The sequence below is a fragment of the Pelophylax lessonae genome (assembly GCF_965119305.1).
Source record: "Pelophylax lessonae genome assembly, chromosome: 2".
NCBI lineage: Eukaryota > Metazoa > Chordata > Amphibia > Anura > Ranidae > Pelophylax > Pelophylax lessonae.
In genome coordinates, this window is record NC_138769.1 from 583,497,712 (window position 1) to 583,516,050 (window position 18,339).

Sequence of the window (18,339 nt, forward strand, 5' to 3'; positions counted from 1 at the left end):
TGCCTGCTCTAAAGGTGGATTTATAAATATGGGGGACCCTCACCCTGGCCTAGGCCTGCTCTAAAGGGGGATCTAGGGGGGAGGGGCCTGGGATGGCTGATCTGCCTGCTCTAAAGGGGGATTTATAAATATGGGGGACCCTCACCCTGGCCTAGGCCTGCTCTAAAGGGGGATCTAGGGGGACCCCCTAGATCCCCCTTTAGAGCAGGCCTAGGCCAGGGTGAGGGTCCCCCATATTTATAAATCCCTCTTTAGAGCAGGCAAGGGCAGGCAGGTCAGCCATCCCAAGTCCCCCATAGATCCCCCTTAGAGCAGGCCAAGCAGGGTTCCCTTCCCAGACCTCCAGTTCAGTGAGTCCACACAACCTACCGTTACCATCCTCCTTTTCTTCTCCAGGTCAGAAGTTCTCCTGGTCAGTCAGACAGTCCCTACCCCAGCCAGCCCAGAGTCAGTCACAGAGAGAGAGATCACTGCGCAGCCGCGCACGCAGGTCTCTCTCCAGTCTCCCCCACCACTCGACTTTGTGGGCGGTGCCAAGAGGTAGAGCCAAGCGGGAGGCGGGAGCGGAAAATCCGAGGGAGGCCTGAGGCTCCGCCCCCGAGCGTTCGCATTGCATCGGGGATTGAACTCAGATGGGCAGAGTGACACTTGCGGCGCGGGCGGCGGACACTGCAAGGACCGCTCACGGACACCAGTGTCCTTGTGCGGACACCTTGCCGACCCCTGCCGATTGGCCAGTCCGGCCCTGCACGGGGCCCGGGGCCCCTGGACATCCGGGGCCCTGGGCAGTTGCCCAGTTTGCCCCCCCCCTAACGCCGGCCCTTGATCAGTAAAGGTCCCTATAGCATTCACCAACCCAAAACTCTTTCCATATCCTTCCAATATCTCTAAAGGAGAGGGGGGGGTGCACTCTAGTCCTGCAGCGTGTTCCATAGGTGTCAGTCTAGTGACGTCCCTTTTATTGGGAATATTGGATATTGCCAATTCGAAAATCCAATATTCCCAATATACAGGTGCCAGGGACGTCACTAGACTCTTGACGCCTATGGAACATGCTGCAGGTCTTCTACTGAGTTCCCCCGATCACCTTTTGAGATATGGAGACAATACATTCTAGAATCCTAGCAATTCACAGAAAAAAAAAATCTGACTTAAGCTGGAATACTTTTTTGTGTGAAAAAATGGTTTTAGGATAAGTGCATGCACTTTTTTTTGGCAGCACGTCACACCGCAGCATAGTTGCACTGCAGAGTGCGTCCATCGGGAAATGCGCTGTGCCACCATTTTTATGCACACATAACATGCATTGCAGAATTTGCGGTAAAGCATGCATTAACACCAAACATGGTGAGAAATTGAGTACTAAATAGATTAAGTGAATCAGCCTGTCTGATGAGATTGGATTTGTTAATTGTCTGATCTGATGATGTCACTACCAGGCTATTTGCAGAAGAAATCCTTATTTTTTCTCATTTTTTTGATCATGTGTCATGATGACATTGGTTTTTGGTAATTGTCTGACTCTGATGCCAGCCTATTTGCAGAAGAAATCCTGATTTGAATAAAATTGTTGCTGCCAGTGCCAGCCTACCAGGGGCTGATCTGAGGTGTGAAGGTGCAGGAATTGGGGTGATCTGATTTGTGAAGGTGCAGGAATTGGGGCTGATCTGAGGTGTGAAAGTGCAGGAATTGGGGTGATCTGAGGTGTGAAGGTGCAGGAATTGGGGTGATCTGAGGTGTGATAGTGCAGGAATTGGGGTGATCTGAGGTGTGAAGATGCAGGAATTAGGGTGATCTGAGGTGTGAAGGTGCAGGAATTGGGGTGATCTGATTTGTGAAGGTGCAGGAATTGGGGCTGATCTGAGGTGTGAAAGTGCAGGAATTGGGGTGATCTGAGGTGTGAAGGTGCAGGAATTGGGGTGATCTGAGGTGTGAAGATGCAGGAATTAGGGTGATCTGAGGTGTGAAGGTGCAAAGCTCACTTGATTTCTTACTATTATTCAGGCAGTTTACAGCAGTTACTTTATATGAAGTTGACAGTTGTTTTTTATGTATCTGGCACTCCCAATTTCTTTGAAAACATTTTTCGGCACACTGTGCCCAAAAAGGATGTCTACCCCTTGATTAGAGTAACCCTCATCTTGTGCTGCTTCATACTATTTTTAGGACCATCAAAACAGGATTTAAAGTAAGACAAAAAAAACAGCATCATATGGCAGCTCTGATCTAAATTGGACCCAGTCTGTCAGATTAAACTAAAAAAGTTACCGTAATTGAATCCACACATCCTGGAATATTAAATCCTGTCATCAACCATCCCGACGAACGCCACGCCCCGCCATGCCCCAGTCATGCCCCCGTCACGCCCCCCCCCCATTACGGGCTGCTCAGTCCAAAATGCCCGGGCCTATTTTTTGTCCCAGTCCGGGCCTGGTACAAGGCATAACCCCTTCTCACATAAACACCCCTGCTACGGTAACAGCAGATACTTTCAAGCATGTTAAAATTAAACTAAACCTATCGATTTAACAGTTTCAAAAAACAGTTATATTCCTGGCAAATCAGGATTGCTAAATGTGACATTTGCTTGTGTCCTTAACTAAACTGTCAAACCATCAAATGGCTGGTATCATAACTGATCACAGTCACGTGGCGTCTGCAGATCAAACACAGCCTAAGATGGCAGCTTCCTTGGCTGAAAAGGATAGAAGGGTTTAATTCCGCTTTAACCCTTACATTACTACACAGTAACTTTGTATGAAAAGTATAAATGACAGTACAGGCACTTGCCTACACTGCTGTAAAAGCTATATGCCATTTAATTTTGGCTGTAATGTGCTGTCTGTGACACACCGCATCTCCGATTGCGGTAAAAAGCCTCTGATGTAAGCTCTTTACCATATGATCAGCTGTGTCCAATCACAGCCGATCACATTGTAAATAGGAAGTGTGAGTTATGGGCATTCCTCTACTCACGCTGACAGCGCGTGAGTAGAGGAGAGCCGATAAGCGGCTTTTCTGATGGGGGAGGGGAGGGGGTCTGCACTGATAATCAGTGCATTGATTACCAGTGCAGTCCCATCAGCGATGCCTGCCAGTGCCCATCAGTGCTGCCTTTTAGTGCCCATCAGTGATGCCAGTCAGTGCCTCCTCATCAATGCCCATAAAGACTGCCTATCAGTGCACATATCAGTGCTGCATATTAGTGCCTCTTCATCAGTGCCCATCAGTGCCACCTCATCAGTTCCCATCAGTGCAGCCTATCAGTGCTGGTCATTGCAGCCCCATCAGCGAACATCAGTGAAGGAGAAAAATTACTTATTTACAAAATTTTGTAACAGAAAGGCCCCTTTCACACGGGCGTTCCGTATGTCCGTATATCACCCCATCCGTTTGCGGGTGATATACGGACATAATGCATGGCAATGGGATTGCGGATGTCATCGGATGACCATCCGCTGACATCCGATTTGCGTCCTTTCAGTTCTGTTCCGTTTTTGGAACGAAACAGAACCCTATTTTTCTTCCATTTAAAAAACGGAAAGGATGCAAAATCGGATGTCAGCGGTGTCATCCGCTGACATCCACAATCCTCATAGACATGCATTATGTCCGTATATCATCCGCAAACGGATGGGATGATATGTGGACATACGGACCGGATGACACAAGTGTCATCCGTGTTCGTGAAAAAAAAAAAAAAAAGTGCCGGAGTGGATCGCAATACGGTCCACTCCGTGTGAAAGAAGCCAAAGTAAGAAAAGCTTTTTTTTTCAACATTTTCAGTCTTATTTCATTTATTTAGCAAAAAAATTAAATACTCAGTGGCAATTAAATATCACCAAGAGAAAGCTCTGTTTGTCTCAAAAAAATGATGAAATTGTCATATGGGTACAGCATTGCATTACTGCACAATTGTCATTCAAAGTGTGACAGTGCTGAAAGCTGAAAATTGGCCTGGGCAGGAAGGGGGTGAAAGTGCCTTGTAGGCAAGTGGTTAAAACCCTGCCAAAAATGCACCAGCGAATCACCATTCCCATACGTCACTCCTCGGGGGCGAGCATGGGGGGCGCACGCGTGCCGCAATTGACGAGACGGGAAGCTAATCTGCGGTTGTGATTGCAGCCGGGCACTCACGATCACTCCCCGGGAAGACAGAACGGCGGTCTGCCGTTGTAAACATGGCAGACCGTTGTTCTGTCAGTTATCATCACAGGGCTCTTGTGTTCCTCCTATTTAGGAACACAGGTCCCTGTGTTGATCCAATAAGCCCATCCCCCTCACATTTAGAAAAAAATGGAATTTTTTGCGATTTGGTATTGCATTACTTTTAACTGACATTTGCGCGGTCGTGCGACCCTGTACCCTAAAAAATGTATATCCTTTTTTCCCCACAAATAGAGCTTTCTTTTGGTGATGATTTTGAATTATGGTTTTATGATTTATTATGTATAGGGTTGAGCGGACACCTAGATGTCCGTGTTCGACGGGTTCGGCCGAACTTTAAAAAAAAGTCCGGGTCCGTGTCCCGGACTTTTACCGAACTTTTCCCGGACACCGAACCCCATTGAAGTCAATGGGGACCCGAACTTTAAGGCACTAAAATGGCTCTAAAACACCAAAGGAAAGGGCTAGAGTGCTGCAAATGGCAGCAAAACGTAATTAAGAGCATGGCAAGTGCTCTGCAAACAAATGTGGATAGGGAAATAACTTAAAACAACAAAAAAAAACAGAAAAATAAAACAATGTTCTTCTTCATCTCTGAAGGACGAGGCCCATATGGAGTAGGAGGGAGGTTGAGGTGGTGGTGGATGTGGCGGTGACATAGGCGTGCGCACAGGGTGTGCTGGGTGTGCCTGGGCACACCCTAATCACCTAGGGCACATAGCATTGCCAGTGAGGAGATGGGAAAGATCTCCCTGGGACCTGCTCTGCTCTATTTCTCCTTGCCTACAGGTACATGGCCCCGATACATTACTCTCCCTGCTGGCAAACACATGCATGTGTATTTCAACTTTGGGGTGCACACCTTAATGCAATAGGCTGCGCACACCTATGGGCGGTGTAGGTGGAAGCGGCGGTGGAGGAGGACCAGGGCCGGATTAACAGCATCATGGGCTTGGTGCTGAGGATTTTGAAGGGCCTTAAGGGCCGTGCCTTGCCATGCACCCAGAGGAGGAAGGGTGCAGCCATGCATGCCTAATTCAACATGGGATGCTGTCTCTGAAGCCCATAAACACATCCATGCATCGCCAACTGTCCCTCCTTGTCCGGCCTTCACGCTGTGTGGGGAGGTTCTGAGGGTGCTGCCTGGGGAAGCGAGCATAGAAGCCAGACTTCTGTGTTTACAAGTGACAGAAGAGCGGTAACAGTGAATATGGCCAACCCGGGGCCTATATAAAAGGTAGGGGCCTGGAGCTGCAGCTCCAATAGCCCCTACATTAATCTGGCCCTGAGGAGGAGGACGAGGTAGCCAACACTGCTTCTTTTCAAAAATTTTAAATGAGGGTACACCCCAAAAGAGTGAGAAAGAGCAAAAATGGAACAATGGGTGGGTAAGGTCGGTATCCATTGCTATTCTGCATAAGGTACGGAAAAGTCCCGTGGGATCCATGCCTGGTTCATTTTAATGAACGTGAGCTTGTCCACATTGTCTCTGGACAGGCGGCTGCGCTTGTCTGTTATAACGCCCCCAGCCGTGCTAAATACCCGTTCAGATAATACACTGGCTGCAGGGCACACCAGCACCTCCAAGGCGTAAAGGGCAAGCTCAAGCCATGTGCCCAATTTGGAGACCCAGAAGTTGAAGGGGGCAGACCCGTCATTCACTACATGTAGGCGTGTGCACACATACTGCTCCACCATGTTGGTAAAATGCTGCCTCCTGCTAAGACGTTCCATCTGAGCTGCTGGTGCTGCTGTTTGTTGTGGCGTGCTGACAAAGCTTTTCCACATTTCGGCCATGCTAACCCTGCCTTCTGAGGTGCTGGCGGTGCCCTGGTTGCGTTGGCGACCTCCTCCTCCTCCTCCTCTGCCTTGTGCTTCCACTGTGGCCCCGCTGTCAGATGGGAATGCCAGCAGCATGGCGTCTACCAGCGTGCGCTTGTACTCGCGCATCTTGCGATCGCGCTCCAGTGAGTGAATTAAGGACGGTACGTTGTCCTTGTAACGGGGATCCAGCAGCGTGGCCACCCAGTAATCAGCACAAGTTAGAATGTGGGCAACTCGGCGGTCGTTGTGGAGACACTGCAGCATGTAATCGCTCATGTGTGCCAGGCTGCCCAGAGGCAACGAAAGGCTGTCCTCTGTGGGAGGTGTATGGTCCGTGTCCTCTGTATCCCCCCAGCCACGCACCAGTGATGGCCATGAGCTGGCCTGGGTGCCACCCTGCTGTGAACATGGTTCCATCTCCTCCTCCAGCTCCTCCTCCTCCTCATCCTCCTCATCCTCCAGAACTGTGCCCCTGCTGGACAATTGCGTCCCTGGCGTTTGCGTGTGCAGGAACCCACCCTCGGAGCCCCTTGCGAATGACTGCCCTGAAAGCCTTGGAAATGTTACCTCTTCATCCTCCTCCTCCTCCTCATCCTGTGCCACATCCTCTTCCATCATCGCCCGAATTGTTTTTTCAAGGAGGCATAGAAGTGGGATAGTTAAGCTGAGAACGGCGTCATTGCCACTGGCCATGTTGGTGGAGTACTCAAAACAGCGCAACAAGGCACACAGGTCTCGCATGGAGGCCCAGTTATTGGTGGTGAAGTGGTGCTGTTCCGCAGAGCGACTCACGCGTGCGTGCTGCAGCTGAAACTCCACTATGGCCTGCTGCTGCTCGCACAGTCTTTCCAGCATGTGCAAGGTGGAGTTCCACCTTGTGGGCACGTCACATATGAGGCGGTGAGCGGGAAGGCCGAAGTTACGCTGCAGCGCTGCCAGGCGAGCAGCAGCAGGGTGAGAACGCCGAAAGTGCGCACAAACGGCCCGCACTTTCTGCAGCAGCTCTGACATATCGGGGTAGTTTTTAAGGAACCTCTGCACCACCAAATTCAGCACATGCGCCAGGCAAGGGATGTGCGTCAAACCGGCTAGGCCCAGAGCTGCTATGAGATTTCGCCCGTTATCGCACACCACCAGGCCGGGCTTGAGGCTCGCTGGCAGCAACCACTCATTTGTCTGCTGTTCCATGCTCCTCCACAACTCCTGCGCGGTGTGTGGTTTGTCCCCCAAACAGGCAAGTTGTAAAACTGCCTGCTGTCGTTTACCCCTGGCCGTGCTGAAGTTGGTGGTGAAGGTGTTACGCTGTCCGGATGAGGAGGCGGTAGAGGATGAGGAAGCGGAGTAGGAGGAGTTAGGAACAGGAGGCAAACTGAAGCGCCCTGCAATCCTCGGTGGTGGAATTGCTATCCGCCTCAGGCCCATCCGCCACTGCATTTACCCAGTGTGCCGTTAGGGAGATATAACGCCCCTGACCGTGCTTACTGGTCCACGTATCCGTAGTTAGGTGGACCTTGGCACAGATGGCGTTGCGCAGTGCACACCTGATTTTTTCCCCCACTTGGTTGTGCAGGGAAGGGATGGCTTGCCTGGAAAAGTAGTGGCGGCTGGGCACGACGTACTGTGGGACAGCCACCGACATAAGGTTTTTAAAACTGTGCGTCTCCACCAGACGGAATGACAGCATTTCAAAGGCCAATAAAGGCCAATAATTTTGAAATGCTGGCATTCAGGGCCAGGGATCGCGGGTGGGTAGGGGGGTACTTCCTCTTCCTCTCAAGTGTTTGGGAGATGGAAAGCTGAACGCTTCCACGGGACATTGTGGAGATGGTTGTTGGTGACCCAGGTGGTGGTGTTGCTGACAGATCGTCTGTTTGCGGGGTGGCAGGTGCCGGTATCACTACAGATGTGGCTGGAGCGGCCGAGACTGCAGCAGAAGAGGAAGCAGGATGAGCCAGAGACGTTTCTTGGTTTTGAAGGTGTGTACTCCACTGCAGCTCGTGCTTTGCACTTAGATGCCTGATCATGCAGGTTGTGCTCAGGTTGAGAAGGTTCATGCCTCGCTTCAAGCTCTGATTGCACAGGGTGCAAACCACTCGTGTCCTGTCATCAGCACATTTTCTAAAGAACTTCCACGCTAGAGAACTCCTTTGAGCTGACTTTGGTGCGCTCGTTCCCTTGCTGCGTTGGGCAGTAGCGGGCGTAGTGTCTAGGGCACGGCCGCTCCGCTTCTGCACCCTGCTCCCTCTTCTGCTGTGCTGGTGGCTCTGTGCGACCACCGCCTCTTCCTCCAAACTACTCAGTTCACCTGCATGACGTTCATTCCATGTGGGGTCGAGGACCTCATCGTCCTCCACATCATCTTCCACCCAGTCTTCACCCCTGCCCTCCTTGTCGGTCTCCACAATGCTGAACGCCGCAGCAGTTGGCACCTGCGTTTCGTCATCATCGGAGACGTGCTGCGATGATCCTTGCATGTACTCATCTTGAGAAATAAGTGGTTGGGCATCGCTGCACTCAATCTCTTCCACTTCTGGGGCAGGGCTAGGTGGATGGCCCTGGGAAACCCTGCTGACAGAGTCCTCAAAAAGAATAAGAGACTGCTGTATGGCTTGGGGCTCAGACTGCTGGCCTGATTTGCAAGGGGGTGAGGTGAAAGACGGTTGGACATTGGCTGCAGGTGCCAACTCTGACCTTTCTGCAGTAGACTGGGTGGGAGACAATGTGAAGGAACTGGAGGCACTGTCAGCAGCAAACCAATCTACTATCGCCTCAACTTGTTCTGGCCTCATCACTTCTAGGGGCGTTTGATGCCCTACCAAATACTGATGCAGGTTCTGTCGCCTACTCACACTTGAGGAAGGTGTTTCACTTGTGCGTGTAGCTGGCACAGATCGACCATGTCCTCTCCTTGCAACAGGAGCTCTACCAGCAGCACCACGACCCAGGCCACGGCCCTTATTTGACGGTCTCCTCATATTTCTGTAATTTAAGATCTTGCCCTAGAAAGGTTTTTATTGAATAGCGGAATAGAAAATATGATCCAAAAAAAGTGTATGTATATCACACGTACACAACCACACTAGGCCCCAATTACTATTGTTTGTACCCCTAAAAGGCTAGATGAGGAGTAGGGGGGGTATGGAACAGGCAGCACCCTCAAACCTTCAGAAGTATGAGATGAACCCCAACAACTTGGAAAGGTGGATCTCTCTCACACGTACCGACACAGACTATCCCGCAATTCAATTGATCCTCAAAGGTTTTTATTGAATAGCGGAATAGGAAATATGATCAAAAAAAGTGTATGTATCTCGCACGTACACAACCACACTAGGCCCCAATTACTATTGTTTGTACCCCTAAAAGGCTAGATGAGGAGTAGGGGGGGTATGGAACAGGCAGCACCCTCAAACCTTCAGAAGTATGAGATGAACCCCAACAACTTGGAAAGGTGGATCTCTCTCACACGTACCAACACAGACTATCCCCCAATTTAACTGATCCCCAAAGGTTTTTGATTAAATAGCGGAATAGAAAATATGATCCCAAAAAAGTGTATGTATATCACACGTACACAACCACACTAGGCCCCAATTACTATTGTTTGTACCCCTAAAAGGCTAGGAGTAGGGGGAGTATGGAACAGGCAGCACCCTCAAACCTTCAGAAGTATGAGATGAACCTCAACAACTTGGAAAGGTGGATCTCTCTCACACGTACCAACACAGACTATCCCCCAATTTAACTGATCCCCAAAGGTTTTTGATTAAATAGCGGAATAGAAAATATGATCCCAAAAAAGTGTATGTATATCACACGTACACAACCACACTAGGCCCCAATTACTATTGTTTGTACCCCTAAAAGGCTAGGAGTAGGGGGAGTATGGAACAGGCAGCACCCTCAAACCTTCAGAAGTATGAGATGAACCCCAACAACTTGGAAAGGTGGATCTCTCTCACACGTACCAACACAGACTATCCCCCAATTTAACTGATCCCCAAAGGTTTTTGATTAAATAGCGGAATAGAAAATATGATCCCAAAAAAGTGTATGTATATCACACGTACACAACCACACTAGGCCCCAATTACTATTGTTTGTACCCCTAAAAGGCTAGGAGTAGGGGGGGTATGGAACAGGCAGCACCCTCAAACCTTCAGAAGTATGAGATGAACCCCAACAACTTGGAAAGGTGGATCTCTCTCACACGTACCAACACAGACTATCCCCCAATTTAACTGATCCCCAAAGGTTTTTGATTAAATAGCGGAATAGAAAATATGATCCCAAAAAAGTGTATGTATATCACACGTACACAACCACACTAGGCCCCAATTACTATTGTTTGTACCCCTAAAAGGCTAGGAGTAGGGGGAGTATGGAACAGGCAGCACCCTCAAACCTTCAGAAGTATGAGATGAACCCCAACAACTTGGAAAGGTGGATCTCTCTCACACGTACCAACACAGACTATCCCCCAATTTAACTGATCCCCAAAGGTTTTTGATTAAATAGCGGAATAGAAAATATGATCCCAAAAAAGTGTATGTATATCACACGTACACAACCACACTAGGCCCCAATTACTATTGTTTGTACCCCTAAAAGGCTAGGAGTAGGGGGAGTATGGAACAGGCAGCACCCTCAAACCTTCAGAAGTATGAGATGAACCTCAACAACTTGGAAAGGTGGATCTCTCTCACACGTACCAACACAGACTATCCCCCAATTTAACTGATCCCCAAAGGTTTTTGATTAAATAGCGGAATAGAAAATATGATCCCAAAAAAGTGTATGTATATCACACGTACACAACCACACTAGGCCCCAATTACTATTGTTTGTACCCCTAAAAGGCTAGGAGTAGGGGGAGTATGGAACAGGCAGCACCCTCAAACCTTCAGAAGTATGAGATGAACCCCAACAACTTGGAAAGGTGGATCTCTCTCACACGTACCAACACAGACTATCCCCCAATTTAACTGATCCCCAAAGGTTTTTGATTAAATAGCGGAATAGAAAATATGATCCCAAAAAAGTGTATGTATATCACACGTACACAACCACACTAGGCCCCAATTACTATTGTTTGTACCCCTAAAAGGCTAGGAGTAGGGGGGGTATGGAACAGGCAGCACCCTCAAACCTTCAGAAGTATGAGATGAACCCCAACAACTTGGAAAGGTGGATCTCTCTCACACGTACCAACACAGACTATCCCCCAATTTAACTGATCCCCAAAGGTTTTTGATTAAATAGCGGAATAGAAAATATGATCCCAAAAAAGTGTATGTATATCACACGTACACAACCACACTAGGCCCCAATTACTATTGTTTGTACCCCTAAAAGGCTAGGAGTAGGGGGAGTATGGAACAGGCAGCACCCTCAAACCTTCAGAAGTATGAGATGAACCCCAACAACTTGGAAAGGTGGATCTCTCTCACACGTACCAACACAGACTATCCCCCAATTTAACTGATCCCCAAAGGTTTTTGATTAAATAGCGGAATAGAAAATATGATCCCAAAAAAGTGTATGTATATCACACGTACACAACCACACTAGGCCCCAATTACTATTGTTTGTACCCCTAAAAGGCTAGGAGTAGGGGGAGTATGGAACAGGCAGCACCCTCAAACCTTCAGAAGTATGAGATGAACCCCAACAACTTGGAAAGGTGGATCTCTCTCACACGTACCAACACAGACTATCCCCCAATTTAACTGATCCCCAAAGGTTTTTGATTAAATAGCGGAATAGAAAATATGATCCCAAAAAAGTGTATGTATATCACACGTACACAACCACACTAGGCCCCAATTACTATTGTTTGTACCCCTAAAAGGCTAGGAGTAGGGGGAGTATGGAACAGGCAGCACCCTCAAACCTTCAGAAGTATGAGATGAACCTCAACAACTTGGAAAGGTGGATCTCTCTCACACGTACCAACACAGACTATCCCCCAATTTAACTGATCCCCAAAGGTTTTTGATTAAATAGCGGAATAGAAAATATGATCCCAAAAAAGTGTATGTATATCACACGTACACAACCACACTAGGCCCCAATTACTATTGTTTGTACCCCTAAAAGGCTAGGAGTAGGGGGAGTATGGAACAGGCAGCACCCTCAAACCTTCAGAAGTATGAGATGAACCCCAACAACTTGGAAAGGTGGATCTCTCTCACACGTACCAACACAGACTATCCCCCAATTTAACTGATCCCCAAAGGTTTTTGATTAAATAGCGGAATAGAAAATATGATCCCAAAAAAGTGTATGTATATCACACGTACACAACCACACTAGGCCCCAATTACTATTGTTTGTACCCCTAAAAGGCTAGGAGTAGGGGGAGTATGGAACAGGCAGCACCCTCAAACCTTCAGAAGTATGAGATGAACCTCAACAACTTGGAAAGGTGGATCTCTCTCACACGTACCAACACAGACTATCCCCCAATTTAACTGATCCCCAAAGGTTTTTGATTAAATAGCGGAATAGAAAATATGATCCCAAAAAAGTGTATGTATATCACACGTACACAACCACACTAGGCCCCAATTACTATTGTTTGTACCCCTAAAAGGCTAGGAGTAGGGGGAGTATGGAACAGGCAGCACCCTCAAACCTTCAGAAGTATGAGATGAACCCCAACAACTTGGAAAGGTGGATCTCTCTCACACGTACCAACACAGACTATCCCCCAATTTAACTGATCCCCAAAGGTTTTTGATTAAATAGCGGAATAGAAAATATGATCCCAAAAAAGTGTATGTATATCACACGTACACAACCACACTAGGCCCCAATTACTATTGTTTGTACCCCTAAAAGGCTAGGAGTAGGGGGAGTATGGAACAGGCAGCACCCTCAAACCTTCAGAAGTATGAGATGAACCCCAACAACTTGGAAAGGTGGATCTCTCTCACACGTACCAACACAGACTATCCCCCAATTTAACTGATCCCCAAAGGTTTTTGATTAAATAGCGGAATAGAAAATATGATCCCAAAAAAGTGTATGTATATCACACGTACACAACCACACTAGGCCCCAATTACTATTGTTTGTACCCCTAAAAGGCTAGATGAGGAGTAGGGGGAGTATGGAACAGGCAGCACCCTCAAACCTTCAGTATGAGATTGTGTTCACTGTACCCCACAAAGATTGAGTTCACTGCACCCCACAATGATTGTGTTCACTGCACCCCACAAAGATTGTGTTCACTGCACCTCACAAAGATTGTGTTCACTGTACCCCCCAAAGATTGTGTTCACTGCACCCCACAAAGATTCTGTTCACTGTACCCCACAAAGATTGTGTTCACTGCACCCCAAAAAGATTGTGTTCACTGCACCCCAAAAAGGATGTTGTTCACTGCACCCCAAAAAGGATGTTGTTCACTCCACCCCAAAAAGATTGTGTTCACTGCACCCCACAAAGATTGTGTTCACTGCACCCCAAAAAGATTGTGTTCACTGCACCCCAAAAAGGATTTTGTTCACTGCACCCCAAAAAGGATGTTGTTCACTCCACCCCAAAAAGATTGTGTTCACTGCACCCCAAAAAGATTGTGTTCACTGCACCCCACAAAGGATTTTGTTCACTGCACCCCAAAAAGATTGTGTTCACTGCACCCCAAAAAGGATGTTGTTCACTGCACCCCAAAAAGGATTTTGTTCACTGCACCCCAAAAAGATTGTGTTCACTGCACCCCACAAAGGATTTTGTTCACTGCACCCCACAAAGATTGTGTTCACTGCACACCAAAAAGGATTGTGTTCACTGCACCCCAAAAAGATTTTGTTCACTGCACCCCAAAAAGATTGTGTTCACTGCAGCCCAAAAAGATTGTGTTCACTGCAGCCCAAAAAGATTGTGTTCACTGCAGCCCAAAAAGATTGTGTTCACTGCAGCCCAAAAAGATTGTGTTCACTGCAGCTCACACACAGAAAAATGGATGTGGATCACTGACACCTGCCTATCTCCAATCCCACACCACACAGCAATATCGATTGTAGTTTGTAGAACACAGTTTCCCTAAAATTCAGCAGACTCTGTCCCTAACAGGATTGAGAAGAGATCGTAGATCAGGATTGAGTGCAGACCCCACCCCCCACACAGCAATATCGATTGTAGTTTGTAGAAGACACTGACCCTATATAATTCAGCAGACTCTATCCCTAAAATGCCTACAACTCGCCCTGCCTAAACACTCCGACCTGTCCCTCAATTCTATCCGGACACAAATGGTTTTTTCCTGCCTATCTTTCCCTAATCAGCAGCCAGCACGTTGATGTGTGCTCTGTCCCTGAATCTAAGCAGCATAATGACGCCGCTGCGGCTGCCTCGAACTTATAAAGACTTGGTCACATGCTTCAGACGGCCAATCACAGCTACTGAGACATTTGCAGGCATGGCTGGGATGGCTTAAGGCACACCAGTTAAACGATTGTTGATTGGCTGTTGAAAGCCCGCCATGAAAAGAGCGCCAAAGCATGCAAAACCCGGAAATAAAACGACCGAACACGGATTTTTACCCGAACATACAGTAAAGTGTCCGTGTCCGTGTTCGGGTACAAAAAATCCAATTATTCGGTACGAACACGAATAATACAGTCCGTGTTCGCTCAACACTAATTATGTACCATTATTTTATCCCCTTGCACTAGGCACTTTTTGACTATATCAGCATATAGCACCTTTGTTCTTATCAGTATTTGCACCATCCTCTAGCACTTTATTTTTTTTTTTCCGTTCAAACAAGTGCTTTATTGATAAAAAATACAAATCGAGAAACTGTCATGAGAATACAGTACAATAAAGACCGTCAAAGAAGGAATACCTTGGTACATCCATCACATGTATTGAGTGTGAAAATTGCCAAACCTGAAACAGTAATAGGTCTATGTTCCTAACAGTAAACCAGAGCAGGAGATGTGGTGAATAAAAAAAAAAAATTGCAGCGTAAACAGTGCAAAGTTAAATACATATCTCTGAAGCCTGTATCCATCTATCCCGTATTTTGTTATACTTGGAAGGACACCCGCGGTGGGCATATATTAGCTTTTTATAGGTTAGCGTGTTATTAACCTCTCGTAGCCAGTCATGAAACATGGGGGGTTTGCCGCGCATCCATTGCCGTGCAATCACTGTCCTAGCCAGAAATAGTGTCTCATGCAAGAAGAGGGTAGTGAATTTGTCTACACTGGTATCGGGGAATATCCCCAGCAAGCATGGCTTGGGGATTAACGTCAGAGGGGAGCCCATTGTGTCATGCAGAAATCTGACCACCTGCATCCAAAATCCCTGCAATTCCGGCCAGCTCAATAGGAGGTGGTAGAAGGTGCCCCGCTCCGACTGGCACATGGGGCAGAGTTGGGAAGCGTCACTTCTGTACCTGGCCGTCATAGTAGGCGTGAGATAGGCTCAGTGAAGGATGTACATTTGGGTGAGGCGGTCGGACTGCTTGGGGTAGAACAATTTACACGTGTCAAGTGTGTCACCCCAGTCCTCGTCCTCCAGAGCTCCCACATCCCCCTCCCATTTGGTCTTGGGGGCATATGCTAAAACCGTAGAAGCTGGTAAATGTAGTATATTATAAAGGTTCGAGATGAGATGTTTAGGGTCTGAGCCCCTGACCACCTCCAGTATGGAGATCAGGGCTATATCACGCACAGGCTGCGGCAATTGTGAGTGAAATGCATGGCGAATCTGCAAGTAGTGGAAAAACATATAGTTAGGCAACCCAAATTGACGTTTTACAGCATCAAAGGTCTTGAGTGTGCCATTCGTGAGCATATAAGAAAGGAAACAAATTCCAAACTGGGCCCACGCATGCGCATCTGGGATGGAGGCGAACTCGGGGAGCCGAGCATTATGCCACAGCAGTGTATGCTCATGAAGCGAAGGGAGATCCAGTTTATCAGACACCACGTCCCAGATTTGTCTATAGTGGAAGAGCATAGATGTCCTACCTCCGCGGGTCTCAGCCCCTCAGAATCCCGTTGTAACAATCGACAAAGGATCTGCGGATGCATGTGCCCAGGAGGGAGCCAGAAGAGCCAGGAACCTCTCCCTGTCTGAGTTGTTTAGGTGGAAAAACTGGTAAAGCTGTGATGCCAGATAATACAAATTAAAGCCCGCCCAGATCAGTGGGGTTTTTAAGTTTGCGCCAGACTAGCTTGTGTCTGCTAGATCCCCATATGAAGGGCTTAAGAAGGGATTCCAGCTGTAGGAAGTACTTGAGAGGGAGGTAGACTGGGGAATGCCAGAGCACGTAAAGTAGCTTGGGCAGCAACACCATCTTCACCAGATTGACGCAGCCCATCACCCCCAGATGGAGACGGGCCCAGGTTTGTGTCTTGGTCTTGACTAGAGCAAACAGGGACTGCAGATTGTCAGTTATATAGTCTGTCGGTGAGCCGGTAAACTGGATTCCTAGATATTTAATATGATCTACCCTCTGCAGGGGAAGACTCGGTCAATAGGGAAGGAGGAGACATCGTCTATGGGCAATATTTGAGATTTGTCCCAATTAATTTTAAGGCCTGAGAAGCGGCCAAATTGCTCAATTAGATCCAGGGCCTCTAGCATTTTATTATTGCACTCGCACTATTTATTGTTCTTCATATTTATTGCTTACTGGTATTACATTCTGCTTACCTTGGTTTTATATTTATGAGTTGGTTTACATTTCATATATCCACCTATTTCCTGCTCGACTGATAGAGATTAGGGATGATCGAACGGTTCGGGTCGACCATCGGTACGACCCGAACATTGACTGTTCGAAATTCGGCCGAATTCCGAACTTTTTGCAGAAAAAGTTCGGAATTTGGCAACCAGAACTGACCAAAATGCAATGGGACAGGAACTGGGCTTTAAAAGTCTGTGATTGGACCAGAACCATCAGTAAAAGCCAATTGAGGGGGCGGGAGGATGCTAGGAATGTGATTGGAGTGACTAGGGGGTCCAGAGGCCAATCAGTAGTGAATACGCCCCCCAGTATATAACATAGCCCCGCCAAATCTCTAGCACTGTAATACAGGGGCTGTGGAAGAGACTGGAAGCAGTTCTGTTACTCCTGCTTCAAAAGTGTCATTTAGCAATTATTAGTGTGAGGAAAGGGATATCTAGTGTAGTTAGGGTACTATTTTCCATTATAGTTAGATTCAATAATCTAGTTTCTGTAGGGAAAGTGTTAAGTGTCAGGGTGACCGTAGTGTAGTGTAGGGTGAACTGACTCTGACTGCTATGGCAGGGTGACCAAACTCTTCCATGTCAGGGTGACCGCCATAGAAAAAAGATTGTTTGTATTAGAATTGCAGTAGAGCAGGGTAGTGGCTCTGCTACTTTTACACCTGGCCGTTTTTGTTTCAGGTATTTATTGGGCTTTTTTGTGGACGTCTTTGGAGGCAGGCATGACATCTGAACTTCTGTGTAGGGGTATATATACACACACACATATATGTATATATACATATACACACATATAGGTGTGAAAATAGCGGAACCCTATGCCTGCGCTAATGAAATTATTTGCAGGCATAGGGCTCCGCTCCTATCACACGTATATGTGTGTATGTGTATATATACATATATTTGTGTGTGTATATGTACCCCTATACAGAAGTTCAGATGTTATGCCTGCCTCCAAAGACGCCCAAAAAATGCCCAAAAAAAACCACCTGCAACAACACACCTGGGCGTTTTTGTTGCAGGCGTTTTTTTGGTCATTTTTTGGGCATCTTTGGAGGCAGGCATAACATCTGAACTTCTGTATAGGGGTATATATACACACACACATATATGTATATATACACATACACACATATAGGTGTGAAAGTAGCAGAACCCTATGCCTGCACTAATGAAATTATTTGCAGGCATAGGGCTCCGCTCCTATAACACCTATATGTGTGTATGTGTATATATACATATATGTGTGTGTGTATATATACCCCTATACAGAAGTTCAGATGTTATGCCTGCCTCCAAAGACGCCCAAAAAATGTCCAAAAAAACGCCTGCAACAAAAACGCCAAGGTATGTTGTTGCAGGCGTTTTTTTGGGCATTTTTTGGGCGTCTTTGGAGGCAGGCATAACATTCAAACTGGTGTTTTTTGATTACCGAAGTTCGGGTCCCATTGATTTCAATGGGGTTCTGAAATCCGGACCCGAACTTTCAGGAAGTTCGGGTGTTCTGGTCGAACCAAACTTTTCAAAAGTTCGATCATCCCTACATTTATGTTTTTGAGCTGTTTCTATTTTACTATCTACTACTTCCTAGAGGTAGCGCAGCACTACCCCACTACCCCAATTTTTCTTTTGGTGGTA